Raw genomic sequence first — 18130 nt, 5'->3', positions numbered from 1 at the left:
ACCATAGTTGGTAAAAAGAAGGTAAGAAAAGGTTCAAATATCCGACTGTACACAATCAATAGCGGGAGCGGATGTGTTCGGCTACAAGAAGGTGTGAAAGTCTCACCATGGTTTGTAAAAAGCGGGTAAGAAAAGGTGCGAATGCCCGACAATGTATGATCAAAAGAGGGAGCGGAGGTTTTCGGCTACAAGAAGGTCTGAATGTCCGACCAAAGTTTGTAAAAAGCGGGTAAGAAAGGTTTGAATGCCCGACTATACACCATCAAAAGCGGGAGCGGAGGTGTTGCACTGTAAGACGGTGTGAATGTCTGACCATAGTTTGTAAAAAGCAGTAGGTGTGAATGTCAGATCATAATTTGCAAAAAGCTGATGAGAAAGGGTGAGAATGCCCTACTATACACCATCAAATGCGAGAGCGGAGGTGTTTGTCTGTGAGTAGGTGTGAATGTCCCACCCTAGTTGCTGAAAAATGTGTTAGAAAAGGTAAGAATGCCAGCCCATACATCATCAAAAGCGGGAGAGGTGGTGTTCGGCTGCAAGAAGGTGTGAATATCCAGCCATAATTACTCACAAACGGGTAAGAAAAGGTAAGAATACCAAACCATAAATTATCAAAAGCGGCAGCAGAGATGTTCGGCTGGTATTTATAAATGTCTAGATAGATTTGAACAAAAAACAACGTAGTATTTTGCAGTAAAAGAAAGAAAGGTTCAGAAATCCGAGAAAAAGCTTTTCATGAGTTCTGCATGATTTGGGATTTTGCTTATAAAATGCATTCCTTCAATCAAACTATGGTAAAACGGCTTTTACCTTCATATTTATCAATGTCTAGATCGACTTCAACAAAGAACAACATTAGATTTTGCAGTAGAAGAAAGAGAGACACTGAAGGAACAGGAATCCGAGAATAAGCTTACTTTCATACGTTCTGCATGATTTGGGATTTTATGTATAAAATGAATTCCTTCACTCAAACCAAGTGAAAACTTCTTTGTCCTTCATATTTATCAATGTCTAGATCGACTTCAACAAAGAACAACATTGTATATTGCAGTAGAAGAAAGAGAGACACTGAAGGAACAGGAATCCGAGAATAAGCTTCTTTTCATACGTTCTGCATGATTTGGGATTTTGCTATAAAATGAATTCCTTCACTCAAACTATGTTAAAACTGCTTTTAACTTCATATTTATCAATGTCTAGATCGACTTCAACAAAGAACAACATTGTATATTGCAGTAGAAGAAAGAGCAACACTGAAGGAACAGGAATCCGAGAATAAGCTTATTTTCATACGTTCTGCATGATTTGGGATTTTCCTATAAAATGAATTGCTTTGCTCAAACCAAGTTAAAATTGCTTTGTCTTCATATTTATCAATGTCAAAGCAGTTTTAACATAGTTTGAGTGAAGGAATTCATTTTAAAACAAAATCTCAAAACATGCACAACACATGAAAAGCTTATTCTCGGATTCCTGATCCTTCAGTGTTGCTATTTGTTATATTGCAAAGTACAACGTGTTTTCTTTGTTTTGTTTAAATCTATCTCGACATTGATAAATATGGAAGGACAAAGCAGGTTTAACTTGGTTTGAGCAAAGCAATTCATTTTGTAGCAAAATCCGAAATCGTGAAGAACTCATGAAAGCAAGCTTATACTCGGATTCCTGAAACTTTTAGATCTTAGATTTGCTCTTTCTTTTACTGCAAAGTACGTTGGGGTTTTTTTTTGTTTAAATCTTTCTAGACAAGGTAAATATGAAGGACAAATCAGTTTTAACATAGTTTGAGTGAAGGAATGCATTTTATAAGCAAAATCCCAAATCATGCAAAACTAACGAAAAGCTTTTTCTCGCTTTTCACTGCTTTTTACAAACTGGTCGGACGTTCACACCTTCTTGCAGCCGAACAATTCCGCTTCCACTTTTGATGGTGTATATTCGGGCATTCAAACCTTTTCTTACCCGCTTTTTACAAACCATGGTCGGACTTTCACACCTTCTTGCAGCCGAACACCACCTCTCCCGCTTTTGATGATGTATGGTCCAGCATTCTTACCTTTTCTAACACATTTTTCAGCAATTATGGTCGGACATTCACACCTACTCACAGCCAAACACTTCCGCTCCCGCATTTGATGGTGTTTAGTCAGGCATTCTCACCCTTTCTCATCAACTTTTTGCATATGATCTGATATTCACACCTACTTGCAGTCGAACACCTCTGCTTCCGCTTTTGATGGTACATATTTGGGCATTCGAACCTTTTCTTACCCGCTTTTTACATACCATGGGTGGACTTTCACACCTTCTTGTAGCCGAACAACTCTGCTCCCGCTATTGATTGTGTACAGTCGGGTATTTTAACCTTTTCTTACCCGCTTTTTACCAACTATGGTCGGACATTCACACCTTCTTACAGCGGAACACGTCCGCTCCCTCTTTTGATGGTGTATGTTCGGGCATTCGAACCTTTTCTTACCTGCTTTTTACAAACCATGGTCGGACTTTCACACCTTCTTGTAGCTGAACACCTCCGCTCCCTCTTTTGATCATACATTGTTGGGCATTCGCACCTTGTCTTACCCGCTTGTTACAAACTATAGTCAGACATTCACACGTTGCAGCTGAACCACCTCCGCTCCCTGTTTTGATCATGTATGGTCTGGCAATACTAGCTTTTCTTACCCGTTTGTGAGTAATTATGGCTGGACATTCACACCTACTTGCAGTCGAACAGCTCTGCTCCCGCTTTTGATTTTGTTTGGTTGGATATTCGAACCTTTTCTTAACTGCTTTTTACAAACTTTGGTCGGACGTTCACACCTTCTTGCAGCCGAACAACTCCACTCCCGCTATTTATTGTGTACAGTCGGGTAGTTTAACCTTTTCTTACCCGCTTTTTACCAACTATGGTCGGACATTCACACCGTCTTACAGCGGAACACCTCCGCTTCCGCTTTTGATGGTGTATAGTCGGGCATGCCAACCTTTTCTTACCCGCTTTTTACAAACTATGGTCGGACATTCAAACCTTCTTGTAGCCGAAAGCCTCCGCTGCCTCTTTTGATCATACATTGTCGGGCATTCGCACCCTTTCTTACCCGCTTTTTATAAAACCATGGTCGGACTGTCACAACTTCTTGTAGCCGAACACATCTGCTCCCGCTATCGATTGTGTACAGTTGGGTTTTTTAACCTTTTCTTACCCGCTTTTTACCAGCTCTGGTCGGACATTCACACCTTCTTACAGCGGAACACGTCCGCTCCCTCTTTTGATGGTGTATTTTCGGGCATTCAAACCTTTTCTTACCCGCTTTTTACAAACTATGCTCGGACATTCAGACCTTCTTGCAGCTGAATCACCTCCGCTCCCTGTTTTGATTATGTATGGTCTGGCAATACTACCTTTTCTTACCCGTTTGTGAGTAATTATGGCTGGACATTCACACCTACTTTCAGCAGAACACCACCTCTCTCGCTTTTGATGATGTATGGACCGGCATTCTTACCTTTTCTAACACATTTTTCAGCAATTATGGTCGGACATTCCCACCTACTCAGAGCCGAACACCTCCGTTCCCGCATTTGATGGTGTATAGTCGGGCATTCTCACTCTTTCTCATCAGCTTTTTGCAAATTATGATCTGATATTCACAGCTGCTTTTGATAATGTATGGTTGGGCATTCGCACCTTTTTTTACCCATTTTTCAGGAATTATGGGTGGACATTCACACCGTCTTGCAGCTGAAAACATCCTCTCCCGCTTATGATCATGTGTGGTTTGATATTCGAAAATTTTCTTTCATGTTTTAAAGAAATTATTGATGGACATTCAGACCTTCTTGCAGCTGAACCCCTCTGCTCGCGCTTTTGATGGTGTATAGTAGGGCTTTCGAGCCTTTTCTTCCCGGTTTTTACAAATTATGGTTGGACATTCAGACCTTCTTGCAACCTAACACCTCCGCTCCCTCTTTTGATCATACATTGTCTGGCATTCGCACCTTGTCTTACGCGCTTTTTACAAACTTTAGTCGGACATTCAGACCTTCTTGCAGCTGAACCACCTCCGCTCCCTGTTTTGATCATGTATGGTCTGGCAATACTACCTTTTCTTACCCGTTTGTGAGTAATTTTGGCTGGACATTCACACCTACTCAAAGCCGAACAACTCCGCTACCGCATTTGATGGTGTATAGTCGGGCATTCTCACCCTTTCTCATCAGCTTTTTGCAAATTATGATCTGACATTCACACCTACTTGCAGTCGAACAGCTCTGCTCCCGCTTTTGATTATGTTTGGTTGGATATTCGAACCTTTTCTTCACTGCTTTTTACAAACTTTGTTCGGAGGTACACGTCTTCTTGAAGCCGAACACCTCCGCTTCCGCTTTTGATGGTGTATAGTCGGGCTTTCGAGCCTTTTCTTACCTGGTTTTTAGAAATTATGGTTGGACATTCAGACCTCGCAGCCGAACACCTCCGCTCCCTCTTTTGATCATACATTGTCGGTTATTCGCACCTTGTCTTACCCGCTTTTTACAAACTATAGTCAGACATTCACACGTTGCAGCTGAACCACCTCTGCTCCCTGTTTTGATTATGTATGGTCTGGCAATACTACCTTTTCTTACCCGGTTGTGAGTAATTATGGCTGGACATTCACACCTACTTGCAGTCGAACAGCTCTGCTCCCGCTTTTGATTTTGTTTGGTTGGATATTCGAACCTTTTCTTAACTGCTTTTTACAAACTTTGGTCGGACGTTCACACCTTCTTGCAGCCGAACAACTCCACTCCCGCTATTTATTGTGTACAGTCGGGTAGTTTAACCTTTTCTTACCCGCTTTTTACCAACTATGGTCGGACATTCACACCGTCTTACAGCGGAACACCTCCGCTTCCGCTTTTGATGGTGTATAGTCGGGCATGCGAACCTTTTCTTACCCGCTTTTTACAAACTATGGTCGGACATTCAAACCTTCTTGTAGCCGAAAGCCTCCGCTGCCTCTTTTGATCATACATTGTCGGGCATTCGCACCCTTTCTTACCCGCTTTTTATAAAACCATGGTCGGACTGTCACAACTTCTTGTAGCCGAACACATCTGCTCCCGCTATTGATTGTGTACAGTTGGGTTTTTTAACCTTTTCTTACCCGCTTTTTACCAGCTCTGGTCGGACATTCACACCTTCTTACAGCGGAACACGTCCGCTCCCTCTTTTGATGGTGTATTTTCGGGCATTCAAACCTTTTCTTACCCGCTTTTTACAAACTATGCTCGGACATTCAGACCTTCTTGCAGCTGAATCACCTCCGCTCCCTGTTTTGATTATGTATGGTCTGGCAATACTACCTTTTCTTACCCGTTTGTGAGTAATTATGGCTGGACATTCACACCTACTTGCAGTCGAACAGCTCTGCTCCCGCTTTTGATTTTGTTTGGTTGGATATTCAAACCTTTTCTTAACTGCTTTTTACAAACTTTGGTCGGACGTTCACACCTTCTTGCAGCCGAACACCTCCGCTTCCGCTTTTGATAGTATATATTCGGGCATTCGAACCTTTTGTTACCCGCTTTTTACAAACCATGGGTGGACTTTCACACCTTCTTGTACCCGAACAACCCTGCTCCCGCTATTGGTGGTGTACAGTCGGGTATTTTAACCTTTTCTTACCCGCTTTTTACAAACTATGGTCGGACATTCACACCTTCTTACAGCGGAACACGTCTGCTCCACCTTTTAGTGTTCTATCACACCTTTTTTTCACCGCATTTTATGGATTATGGTTGGAAATTCTCAACCACTCTCATCCGAAGACCTCTCCTCCCGCTTTTGTGAATATATTTGAACTTTAGTCGGACATTCACACCTTCTTGCAGCTGAACCACCTCCGCTCCCTGTTTTGATCATGTATGATCTGGCAATACTACATTTTCTTACCTGTTTGTGAGTAATTATGGCTGGACATTCACACCTACTTTCAGCAGAACACCACCTCTCTCGCTTTTGATGATGTATGGACCGGCATTCTTACCTTTTCTAACACATTTTTCAGCAATTATGGTCGGAGATTCACACCTACTAACAGACGAACAACTCCGCTCCCGCATTTGATGGTGTATAGTTGTTGTTTTGCAAATTATGATCTGACATTCACACTTACTTGCAGTCGAACAGTTCTGCTCCCGCTTTTGATTATGTTTGGTTGGATATTCGAAACTTTTCTTAACTGCTTTTTACAAACTTTGGTTGGACGTTCAAACCCTCTTGTAGCCGAACACATCCACAGCTGCTTTTGATGATGTATGGTTGGGTATTCGCACCTTTTTTTTACCCATTTTTCAGTAATTATGGGTGGACATTCACACCTTCTTGCAGCTGAACACCTCCTCTCCCACTTATGATCATGTGCGGTTTGATTTTCAAAATTTTTACTTTAATTTTTTCTAGCAATTATTGATGGACATTCAGACCTTCTTGCAGCTGAACAACTCCGCTCCCTCTTTTGATCATAAATTGTCGGGCATTCGAACCTTTTCTTACCCGCTTTTTACAAAACTTGGTCGGACTTTCACACCTTTTAGTAGCCGAACAACTCCGCTCCCGCTATTGATTGTGTACAGTCGGGTATTTTAACCTTTTCTTACCCGCTTTTTACCAACTATGGTCGGACATTCATAACTTCTTACAACGGAACACCTCCGCTCCTTATTTTGATGATGTATGGTTGGGCATTCAAACCTACTTGTTGCCCGCTTTTCATTAATTATGGGTGGACATTCACACCTTGTCGCAGCCAAACACCTCCGCTCCCTGTTTTGATGGTGTATAATGGTGGACATTCGCACCTTTTCTCACCCGCTTTTTACTATGGTCGGCCATTCACAGCTTCCTCTCCACCATACTTGTATGGTGGGATATTCACACCCACTTGCATCCGAAGACCTCCGCCCCCACTTTTGTTGATATTTAGTCGGTCATTCGCACCTTACCCGCTTTTGGCAAACTATGGCCTTCTTGCAGCCAAACACCTGATCTCGCTTTTGATGATGTAAGGTTGGGCATTCAGACCTTGCTTCACCTACTTTTCACCAAATATAGTCGGACATTCACACCTTCTTGCAGCCGAACACTTCCGCTCCACTTTTGAGTGTTCTATGTAGCATTCACACCTTTTTCTTCACCGCATTTTATAGATTATGGTTGGAAATTCTCACCCACTCTCATCCGAAGACCTCTCCTCCCGCTTTTGTTAATGTATAGTCGGGCATGAGAACCTTTTCTTACCCGCTTTTTACAAATTATGGTTGGACATTCACACCTACTTGCAGCCGAATACTGATACTGATCCTCCCGTAATAAAATGGTCGGATCTTATCAAACACACTTTGTTTCTTGTGACAATCAAGTCAGCGAAACAGCGTATACACGTCAAGACACTGAATCAAGTTTGCCACAAGAACTCATAAGTTTGGCAGTATTGCTCTGCCGTCAGCAATCATACACCCATTTTATTTTCGTGAGACATGTGCAGGCACCTGTTCATCTACTGTTCTATCACTATGAATTAGTTTATCTATTATCAATAAGGATACTTCTACAACTACTATCAAAGTATGTCCGGACTTCTTATGTTGTCAGTTGCTATATATGAATAAGTGGGTAGCTACTGACAAGCATTAAGCATGTCACACAGCCCAAACATATAACATTTCAGGACACACCACACAGTTAACAACCACAGTGAAGCGTGTCAAAGCCCAAACATGTAACATTCAACGGGACACTTACACAACACATTCAAATCAAACAGTCAGACAACATACAAGAACATATACCCCAGCCGGCATTGCTCCCTGCCTATTTTCCTACAGCTCACTATGTGTGCGCACACCTTTATTCACAAACTCTTCAACTTATACTCTTTTACCGAAGCTGCTACAGCTCGATTGGCCGAATACCCTTAGATCCTATTTCGGTGAATTTGACATCTGCCTTACATGTAACAGATTAGCGATTTAGTTTGAGTGAAGGAATTCATTTTATAGCAAAATCCCAAATCGTGAAGAACTCATGAAAGTAAGCTTATTCTCGGATTCATGAAATTTTAGATTTGCTCTGTCTTTTACTGCAAAGTACAACGTTGTTTTTTTTGTTTAAATCTTTCTAGACATGGTAAATATGAAGGACAAAGCAGTTTTAACATAGTTTGAGTGAAGGAATTCATTTTATAGATAAAATCCCAAGAGTCTGCTGAGAAACAAGAATGAATGAGAAGTAGACTTTAACACGGCTCTAGGAGCGAGCCGAGTGTGGGCTAACCGGGAGAATTGCTTGAAAGAAACGCGACACCGAATGAGCGGTCAGAACAAAGCCTCAATACGGTTTTCCCGTGGTGTTTTTGTTGCTGCCTTGTCTTTTGCACAGAGTAAAAGACAAGGCAGCCATCGAATAGGGCCCGATTGTTCCTACTTGGTCAGCCGAGGAGCAAGGGGGGGAGCAAGCGTCTCAACCAAGCAAAGCTCACCATGGGGAAGGTGGCTATGCCAACTAGCCTGATGCCCTGCTCCCGCAGTGATGGATAATCGTACTCTGGTTTCTCTTCATAACGTACAAGTCTTTCGCCTTTTACTAAAGACTTCCGTGGAAAGCAGCACTAATGAGTTGTTTCTATTTTTGGCAGGCTTTACCTTTGCGGGTGAAGCCCTTTCCGTCTGTGCAAAAGAAATCTTGTTACTGTGCAGAGTGACTTCTCTGAGTAGAGTCGCCTTACTTGTTGCAACTGTGCCAATGTTGCTTGGATGGTGCTTGCTGGAGCGTGCGGGAGTGCAAAGTTATACCATTTAAAAGGGCTGAAGAGTGCTCAGTGCAGCGGGTGTGCGGAGGTGCAAAGTGACACTCTGGCCACCTATGGCCATAAAAAGAACACCGCTACAAGTGCGCATTGTGCCAGGAAGGGCCCTTGGACGTGAACCAGTGGACAGATATCGCTTCTCGGCCTTTTGGCTAAGATCAAGTGTAGTACCTGTTCTTATCAGTTTAATATCTGATATGGCCTTTGTACGAGGACTACATATTAAATTGATTTTTAGCAATAGGAGTTGAAAAAGGAGCTTGCTCCGTTCACTCCAAGCATCGACCCGGTACTGCAGTGCCGCTGGGAACGGTGCGCTCTTCTCTGCTCTTGTGAAAAAGCAAACAGTGGTGCAGGATGGAAGTTTCAGGGAGCCCAAGATGAAACTTTCTTTTAGTCTGCTGAGAAAAGAGAGTGAATGCGAAGTAGACTTTAACACAGCTCTGGGGGCGAGCCGAGTGCGGGCTAACCGGGAGAATTGCTTGAAAGAAACGCGACACTGAATGAGCGGTCAGAACAAAGCCTCAATACGGTGTTCCCGTGGTGTTTGTGGCTGCCTTGTCTTTTGCACAGAGTAAAAGACAAGGCAGCCATCGAATAGGGCCCGATTTTTCCTACTTGGTCAGCCGAGGAGCAAGGAGGGGGAGCAAGCGTCTCAACCAAGCAAAGCTCACCATGGGGAAGGTGGCTATGCCAACTAGCCTGATGCCCTGCTCCCGCAGTGACAGATAATCGTACTCTGGTTTCTCTTCATAATGTACAAGTCTTTCGCCTTTTACTAAAGACTTCCGTGGAGAGCAGCACTAATGAGTTGTTGCTATTTTTGGCAGGCTTTACCTTTGCGGGTGAAGCCCTTTCTGTCTGTGCAAAAGAAATCTTGTTACTGTGCAGAGTGACTTCTCTGAGTAGAGTTGCCTTACTTGTTGCGACTGTGCCGATGTTTGAAGCTGGAGTGCAAAGTTGTTGCTTGAATGGTGCTCGCTGGAGCGTGCGGGAGTGCAAAGTTATACCATTTAAAAGGGCTGAAGAGTGCTCAGTGCAGCGGGTGGGCGGAGATGCAAAGTGACACTCTGGCCACCTCGAAAACCGAGGTTACATCCAGTACCAGGGGCAGCCCAAGCTCTGCCGCAAGTGTGGTGAGCATGGGCACCTGGTTGAGGCTTGTACCAAGGTGATATGTGGGAAGTGCAGAGAAATTGGGGACACTTTTGGAGAGTGTCCAAATGGCAGGAAATGTAATCTCTGTGGAGAATTAAATCACCTCTTCTGAGATTGCCCTAAATCTTTTGCCAACAAATTAAAGACGGTAAAGCCACAGTCAAGCCAACAAAGAGAAGGACCAGAGGTGGCAGTTGGTGAACAAAGTGAAGAGGTTGACCCAATAAATTCAAACTTCCCGCTAAAAGCTTGGATTGGAAGTGAGGAGCAAAAAGGAGAGGGGCCTGTAGAGGCCTCACCACTCAGTGCTGAAGTCTGTGAGAATTCACAGGCAGAGGGTGGAGCTAAGCTAAATGAGGAGGAAGAGCAGACAGGTGAGTCTAGTGAAGGTACTCACCTCCCCGAAGGTCAACAGCCGAGGAGGACGGCATCTGAGTTGTCCTCTGATTCCCTTTAGCTCTGCAATCAACCCCCAGGGACTCAAAGTTAAATGCAACATTGCATCAGAGGCCAACACGAGAGTCCGAAAAGGAGAGCTAGTTTCCCAAGAAATAACCTGAGTGTGTAATTTGTTTTGATAACTTAGAAAAACGAAAATGACATACCTACTTTCCTTTATCCTTTTAATGGTTCTCACCTTCTCAACACTAAATGTGAGAAGTGTGAAATCAAAGACAAGAGCCCAGAGTATTATATCCTTCTTAGACTCCATAAAATCAGATGTGTTTTTAATACAAGAATGTGGACTACCTTTTTTGAAAAACCATAGACAATGGGAGGAAATGTGGCCCAATTTATCGATATGGAGTGGCTCAAATCAAATTAAAAATGATGGTGTGGCCATTCTAATTAAAAATCCGCATGTTCTGGTGCGAGACGGACGGGCACTTTTAGCACACTTGAATTTTATGGGGCAAGACTTTAACCTCTTAAATATTTATGGTTTCAATGGAAAAAATGACAGGTATGACCTTTTAGAAGATTACTCACAAACGGGTAAGAAATGGTAGTATTGCCAGACAATACATGATCAAAACAGGGAGCGGAGGTGGTTCAGCTGCAAGGTGTGAATTTCTGACTAAAGTTTGTAAAAAGCGCGTAAGACAAGGTGCGAATGCCCAACAATGTATGATCAAAAGAGGGAGCGGAGGTTTTCGGCTGCAAGGTCTGAATGTCCAACCATAATTTGTAAAAACCGGGGAAGAAAAGGCTCGAAAGCCCGACTATACACCATCAAAAGCGGGAGCGGAGGTGTTCAGCTGCAAGAAGGTGTGAATGTCCGACCATAGTTGGTAAGAAGCGGGTAAGAAAAGGTTAAAATGCCCGACTGTACACCATCAAAAGCGGAAGCGGAGGTGTTCGGCTTCAAGAAGACGTGAACCTCCGAACAAAGTTTGTAAAAAGCAGTTAAGAAAAGGTTCGAATATCCAACCAAACATAATCAAAAGCGGGAGCAGAGCTTTTCGACTGCAAGTAGGTGTGAATGTCAGATCATGATTTGCAAAAAGCTGATGAGAAAGGGTGAGAATGCCCGACTATACACCATCAAATGCGGTAGCGGAGTTGTTTGTCTGTGAGTAGGTGTGAATCTGCGACCATAATTGCTGAAAAATGTGTTAGAAAAGGTAAGAATGCCGGTCCATACATCATCAAAAGCGAGAGAGGTGGTGTTCTGCTGAAAGTAGGTGTGAATGTCCAGCCATAATTACTCACAAACGGGTAAGAAAAGGTAGTATTGCCAGACCATACATGATCAAAACAGGGAGCGGAGGTGGTTCAGCTGCAACGTGTGAATGTCTGACTATAGTTTGTAAAAAGCGGGTAAGACAAGGTGCGAATGCCCGACAATGTATAATCAAAAGAGGGAGCGGAGGTGTTCGGCTGCAAGGTCTGAATGTCCAACCATAATTTCTAAAAACCGGGTAAGAAAAGGCTCAAAAGCCCGACTTTACACCATCAAAAGCGGGAGCGGAGGTGTTCAGCTGCAACGTGTGAATGTCTGACTATAGTTTGTAAAAAGCGGGTAAGACAAGGTGCGAATGCCCGACAATGTATAATCAAAAGAGGGAGCGGAGGTGTTCGGCTGCAAGGTCTGAATGTCCAACCATAATTTCTAAAAACCGGGTAAGAAAAGGCTCAAAAGCCCGACTTTACACCATCAAAAGTGGGAGCTGAGGTGTTCAGCTGCAAGAAGGTGTGAATGTTCGACTAAAGTTTGTAAAAATCTGGTAAGACAAGGTATGAATGTCCGACAATGTATGATCAAAAGCGGGAGCGGAGATGTTCAGCTGCAAGAAGGTCTGAATGTCCATCAATAATTGCTAGAAAAAATTAAAGTAAAAATTTCGAAAATCAAACCGCACATGATCATAAGTGGGAGAGGAGGTGTTCAGCTGCAAGAAGGTGTGAATGTCCACCCATAATTCCTTAAAAATGGGTAAAAAAAAGGTGCGAATACCCAACCATACATCATCAAAAGCAGGTGTTAATGTCAGATCATAATTTGCAAAAAGCTGATGAGAAAGGGTGAGAATGCCCGACTATACACCATCAAATGCGGGAGCGGAGTTGTTTGTCTGTGAGTAGGTGTGAATCTCCGACCATAATTGCTGAAAAATGTGTTAGAAAAGGTAAGAATGCCGGTCCATACATCATCAAAAGCGAGAGAGGTGGTGTTCTGCTGAAAGTAGGTGTGAATGTCCAGCCATAATTACTCACAAACGGGTAAAAAAAAGTAGTATTGCCAGACCATACATGATCAAAACAGGGAGCGGAGGTGGTTCAGCTGCAAGAAGGTGTGAATGTCTGACTAAAGTTCAAATATATTAACAAAAGCGGGAGGAGAGGTCTTCGGATAGATTGGTTGAGAATTTCCAACCATAATCTATAAAATGCGGTGAAAAAAAGGTGTGATAGAACACTAAAAGGTGGAGCGGAAGTGTTCCGCTGCAAGAAGGTGTGAATGTCCGACTATATTTGGTGAAAAGCAGGTGAAGCAAGGTCTGAATGCCCAACCTTACATCATCAAAAGTGAGATCAGAGGTGTTTGGCTGCAAGAAGGCCATAGTTTGCCAAAAGCGGGTAAGGTGCGAATGACCGACTAAATATCAACAAAAGTGGGGGCGGAGGTCTTCGGATGCAAGTGGGTGTGAATATCCCACCATACAAGTATGGTGGAGAGGAAGCTGTGAATTGCTGACCATAGTTTGCAAAAAGCGGGTGAGAAAAGGTGCGAATGTCCAACCATACACCATCAAAACAGGGAGCGGAGGTGTTTGGCTGCGACAAGGTGTGAATGTCCACCCATAATTAATGAAAAGCGGGCAAGAAGTAGGTTCGAATGCCCAACCACTCATCATCAAAAGCAGGAGTGGATGTGTTCGGCTATAAAAAGGTTTGAATGTCCGAGCATAATTTGTAAAAAGCGGGTAAGAAAAGGTTAAACTACACGACTGTACACAATCAATAGCGGGAGTGGAGTTGTTCGGCTACAAGAAGGTGTGAAAGTCCGACCATGGTTTGTAAAAAACGGGTAAGAAAAGGTTCGAATTCCCGAATATATACCATCAAAAGCGGAAGCGGAGGTGTTCGGTTGCAAGAAGGTGTGAACGTCCGACCAAAGTTTGTAAAAAGCAGTTAAGAAAAGGTTCGAATATCCAACCAAACAAAATCAAAAGCAGGAGCAGAGCTGTTCGACTGCAAGTAGGTGTGAATGTCCAGCCATAATTACTCACAAACGGGTAAGAAAAGGTAGTATTGCCACTCCATACATGATCAAAACAGGGAGCGGAGGTGGTTCAGCTGCAACGTGTGAATGTCTGACTATAGTTTGTAAAAAGCGGGTAAGACAAGGTGCGGATGCCCGACAATGTATGATCAAAAGTGGGAGCGGAGGTGTTCGGCTGCAAGGTCTGAATATCCAACCATAATTTCTAAAAACCGGGTAAGAAAAGGCTCGAAAGCCCGACTTTACACCATCAAAAGCGGGAGCGGAGGTGTTCAGCTGCAAGAAGGTGTGAATGTTCGACTAAAGTTTGTAAAAATCTGGTAAGACAAGGTATGAATGTCCGACAATGTATGATCAAAAGCGGGAGCGGAGGTGTTCATCTGCAAGCAGGTCTGAATGTCCATCAATAATTGCTAGAAAACATGAAAGTAAAAATTTCTAAAATCAAACCACACATGATCATAAGTGGGAGAGGAGGTGTTCAGCTGCAAGAAGGTGTGAATATCCACCCATAATTCCTGAAAAATGGGTAAAAAAAAGGTGCGAATGCCCAACCATACATCATCAAAAGCAGCTGTGGATGTGTTCGGCTACAAGAAGGTGTGAACGTCCAACCAAAGTTTGTAAAAAGCAGTTAAGAAAAGGTTCGAATATCCAACCAAACATAATCAAAAGCGGGAGCAGAACTCTTCGACTGCAAGTAGGTGTGGATGTCAGATCATGATTTGCAAAAAGCTGATGAGAAAGGGTGAGAATGCCCGACTATACACCATCAAATGCGGGAGCGGAGTTGTTTGTCTGTGAGTAGGTGTGAATCTGCGACCATAATTGCTGAAAAATGTGTTAGAAAAGGTAAGAATGCCGGTCCATACATCATCAAAAGCGAGAGAGGTGGTGTTCTGCTGAAAGTAGGTGTGAATGTCCAGCCATAATTACTCACAATCGGGTAAGAAAAGGTAGTATTGCCAGACCATACATGATCAAAACAGGGAGCGGAGGTGGTTCAGCTGCAACGTGTGAATGTCTGACTATAGTTTGTAAAAAGCGGGTAAGACAAGGTGCGAATGCCCGACAATGTATAATCAAAAGAGGGAGCGGAGGTGTTCAGCTGCAAGAAGGTGTGAATGTTCGACTAAAGTTTGTAAAAATCTGGTAAGACAAGGTGCGAATGCCCGACAATGTATGATCAAAAGCGGGAGCGGAGGTGTTCAGCTGCAAGAAGGTCTGAATGTCCATCAATAATTGCTAGAAAAAAATAAAGTAAAAATTTCGAAAATCAAAGCGCACATGATCATAAGTGGGAGAGGAGGTGTTCAGCTGCAAGAAGGTGTGAATGTCCACCCATAATTGCTGAAAAATGGGTAAAAAAAAGGTGCGAATACCCAACCATACATCATCAAAAGCAGGTGTTAATGTCAGATCATAATTTGCAAAAAGCTGATGAGAAAGGGTGAGAATGCCCGACTATACACCATCAAATGCGGGAGCGGAGTTGTTTGTCTGTGAGTAGGTGTGAATCTCCGACCATAATTGCTGAAAAATGTGTTAGAAAAGGTAAGAATGCCGGTCCATACATCATCAAAAGCGAGAGAGGTGGTGTTCTGCTGAAAGTAGGTGTGAATGTCCAGCCATAATTACTCACAAACGGGTAAGAAAAAGTAGTATTGCCAGACCATACATGATCAAAACAGGGAGCGGAGGTGGTTCAGCTGCAAGAAGGTGTGAATGTCCGACTAAAGTTCAAATATATTAACAAAAGCGGGAGGAGAGGTCTTCGGATGAGAGTGTTTGAGAATTTCCAACCATAAGCTATAAAATGCGGTGAAAAAAAGGTGTGATAGAACACTAAAAGGTGGAGCGGAAGTGTTCGGCTGCAAGAAGGTGTGAATGTCCGACTATATTTGGTGAAAAGCAGGGGAAGCAAGGTCTGAATGCCCAACCTTACATCATCAAAAGCGAGATCAGAGGTGTTTGGCTGCAAGAAGGCCATAGTTTGCCAAAAGCGGGTAAGGTGCGAATGACCGACTAAATATCAACAAAAGTGGGGGCGGAGGTCTTCGGATGCAAGTGGGTGTGAATATCCCACCATACAAGTATGGTGGAGAGGAAGCTGTGAATTGCTGACCATAGTTTGCAAAAAGCGGGTGAGAAAAGGTGCGAATGTCCAACCATATGTGATCAAAACAGGGAGCGGAGGTGTTTGGCTGCGACAAGGTGTGAATGTCCACCCATAATTAATGAAAAGCGGGCAAGAAGTGGGTTCGAATGCCCAACCACACATCATCAAAAGCAGGAGTGGATGTGTTCGGCTATAAGAAGGTTTGAATGTCCGAGCATAGTTTGTAAAAAGCGGGTAAGAAAAGGTTCGAATGCCCGAACATACACCATCAAAAGAGGGAGCGGAGGTGTTCCGCTGTAAGAAGGTGTGAATGTCCGACCAGAGTTGGTAAAAAGCGGGTAAGAAAAGGTTAAAAAAACCCGACTGTACACAATCAATAGCGGGAGCAGATGTGTTCGGCTACAAGAAGGTGTGACAGTCCGACCATGGTTTGTAAAAAGCGGGTAAGAAAAGGTGCAAATGCCCGACAATGTATGATCAAAAGAGGGAGCGGAGCTTTTCGGCTACAAGAAGGTTTGAATGTCCGACCATAGTTTGTAAAAAGCGGGTAAGAAAAGGTTCGAATGCCCGACTATACACCATCAAAAGCGGAAGCGGAGGTGTTCCGCTGTAGACGGTGTGAATGTCCGACCATAGTTGGTAAAAAGCGGGTAAGAAAAGGTTAAACTACACGACTGTACACAATCAATAGCGGGAGTGGAGTTGTTCGGCTACAAGAAGGTGTGAAAGTCCGACCATGGTTTGTAAAAAACGGGTAAGATAATGTTCGAATTCCCGAATATATACCATCAAAAGCGGAAGCGGAGGTGTTCGGTTGCAAGAAGGTGTGAACGTCCGACCAAAGTTTGTAAAAAGCAGTTAAGAAAAGGTTCGAATATCCAACCAAACAAAATCAAAAGCAGGAGCAGAGCTGTTCGACTGCAAGTAGGTGTGAATGTCCAGCCATAATTACTCACAAATGGGTAAGAAAAGGTAGTATTGCCACTCCATACATGATCAAAACAGGGAGCGGAGGTGGTTCAGCTGCAACGTGTGAATGTCTGACTATAGTTTGTAAAAAGCGGGTAAGACAAGGTGCGAATGCCCGACAATGTATGATCAAAAGAGGGAGCGGAGGTGTTCGGCTGCAAGGTCTGAATATCCAACCATAATTTCTAAAAACCGGGTAAGAAAAGGCTCGAAAGCCCGACTTTACACCATCAAAAGCGGGAGCGGAGGTGTTCAGCTGCAAGAAGGTGTGAATGTTCGACTAAAGTTTGTAAAAATCTGGTAAGACAAGTTATGAATGCCCGACAATGTATGATCAAAAGCGGGAGCGGAGGTGTTCAGCTGCAAAGAAGGTCTGAATGTCCATCAATAATTGCTAGAAAACATGAAAGTAAAAATTTCTAATATCAAACCGCGCATGATCATAAGTGGGAGAGGAGGTGTTCAGCTGCAAGAAGGTGTGAATGTCCATCAATAATTGCTAGAAAACATGAAAGTAAAAATTTCTAAAATCAAACCGCACATGATCATAAGTGGGAGAGGAGGTGTTCAGCTGCAAGAAGGTGTGAATATCCACCCATAATTCCTGAAAAATGGGTAAAAAAAAGGTGCGAATGCCCAACCATACATCATCAAAAGCAGCTGTGGATGTGTTCGGCTACAAGAAGGTGTGAACGTCCAACCAAAGTTTGTAAAAAGCAGTTAAGAAAAGGTTCGAATATCCAACCAAACATAATCAAAAGCGGGAGCAGAACTGTTCGACTGCAAGTAGGTGTGGATGTCAGATCATAATTTGCAAAAAGCTGATGAGAAAGGGTGAGAATGCCCGACTATACACCATCAAATGCGGGAGCGGAGTTGTTCGTCTGTGAGTAGGTGTGAATCTCCGAACATAATTGCTGAAAAATGTGTTAGAAAAGGTAAGAATGCCGGTCCATACATCATCAAAAGCGAGAGAGGTGGTGTTCTGCTGAAAGTAGGTGTGAATGTCCAGCCATAATTACTCACAAACGGGTAAGAAAAGGTAGTATTGCCAGACCATACATGATCAAAACAGTAAGCGGAGGTGGTTCAGCTGCAAGAAGGTGTGGATGTCTGACTATAGTTTGTAAAAAGCGGGTAAGACAAGGTGCGAATGCCCGACAATGTAAGGCAAGGCAAGACAAGGCAAGTATATTTGTATAGCACAATTCAACAACAAGGTGATTCAAAGTGCTTCACAGAGACATTAAAACAGAAGAAATAAAAAGCATGATTTAAAATTTAAACAAAAGAAGGAAA

At 43.2% G+C, this 18130-nt stretch overlaps 3 non-coding genes across 3 annotated transcripts; all 3 read left to right on the top strand.

Moving 5' to 3' along the window:
- The first annotated feature begins 8591 nt into the window (after nucleotides 1-8591).
- On the top strand, nucleotides 8592-8705 carry LOC140308163 (U5 spliceosomal RNA). Its single transcript, XR_011916135.1, has one exon. It is a non-coding gene; the product is annotated as a U5 spliceosomal RNA (small nuclear RNA).
- A 285-nt stretch (nucleotides 8706-8990) lies between these two features.
- Nucleotides 8991-9181, top strand: LOC140308031 (U2 spliceosomal RNA). The gene has a single exon (XR_011916042.1). It is a non-coding gene; the product is annotated as a U2 spliceosomal RNA (small nuclear RNA).
- A 411-nt stretch (nucleotides 9182-9592) lies between these two features.
- LOC140308294 (U5 spliceosomal RNA) lies at nucleotides 9593-9706 on the top strand. Its single transcript, XR_011916254.1, has one exon. It is a non-coding gene; the product is annotated as a U5 spliceosomal RNA (small nuclear RNA).
- Nucleotides 9707-18130: the final 8424 nt, after the last annotated feature.

This window comes from Leuresthes tenuis, unplaced genomic scaffold (genome assembly GCF_036924035.1).
Source record: "Leuresthes tenuis unplaced genomic scaffold, fLeuTen1.0.hap1 SCAF_5, whole genome shotgun sequence".
NCBI classification, from domain to species: domain Eukaryota; kingdom Metazoa; phylum Chordata; class Actinopteri; order Atheriniformes; family Atherinopsidae; genus Leuresthes; species Leuresthes tenuis.
This window is presented reverse-complemented; position numbering and strand designations above follow the sequence as displayed.